The following is a 634-nucleotide window of genomic DNA, read 5'->3' as shown; positions in this document are numbered from 1 at the left end:
TCTGGCCACGTATGAAATAGCTCCCGTACATCATCCTTCATAACCATTTTAGTCACACGCAGCTGTAACATAAGAGAATATGAGATCCATCAGTGAAACATAACTCAGCCAACACTAAAGCATAAATCAGCCATTACTAAAATATAACTCAGCCGTTACTAAACAATAACTCAGCCATAACTAAATCATAACTCATCCATTACTAAACAATCACTCAACCAGATATAAACCTTACCTCACCAAGCGCTTTGATCTCTTCAGCAATTACCGATACCATCGTAGAACATGTACGGTTTCCACCTCATTGAAGCATCGATATGCCACCATCATTAGCTGATGCATTCCCAAACCGTTCTCCAAATTTTTTGATGGACTCATACGCCCAAGCCTGTAACACGGGTGTAAACCCACTGAGGGTATACGACTTTCCCGTAGAGTTCAACATCTTTATGGAATCAACAAGAGCTTCAAATGCTGACCGACCCCACGGATACGTCTTCATTGCTTCATCATCAAAAACTCTTTTGGCACTTTCATATGGAATTCTAGAGTTATTATGCAAACCATAAAGTCCAATGTGTTGAAGAAGCAACAGCCCCAACCATTTACGATGATCAAGGTTAACCCATCCCCG

Source organism: Camelina sativa, chromosome 2 (assembly GCF_000633955.1).
Source record: "Camelina sativa cultivar DH55 chromosome 2, Cs, whole genome shotgun sequence".
Classification (NCBI taxonomy): domain Eukaryota; kingdom Viridiplantae; phylum Streptophyta; class Magnoliopsida; order Brassicales; family Brassicaceae; genus Camelina; species Camelina sativa.
This window is presented reverse-complemented; position numbering follows the sequence as displayed.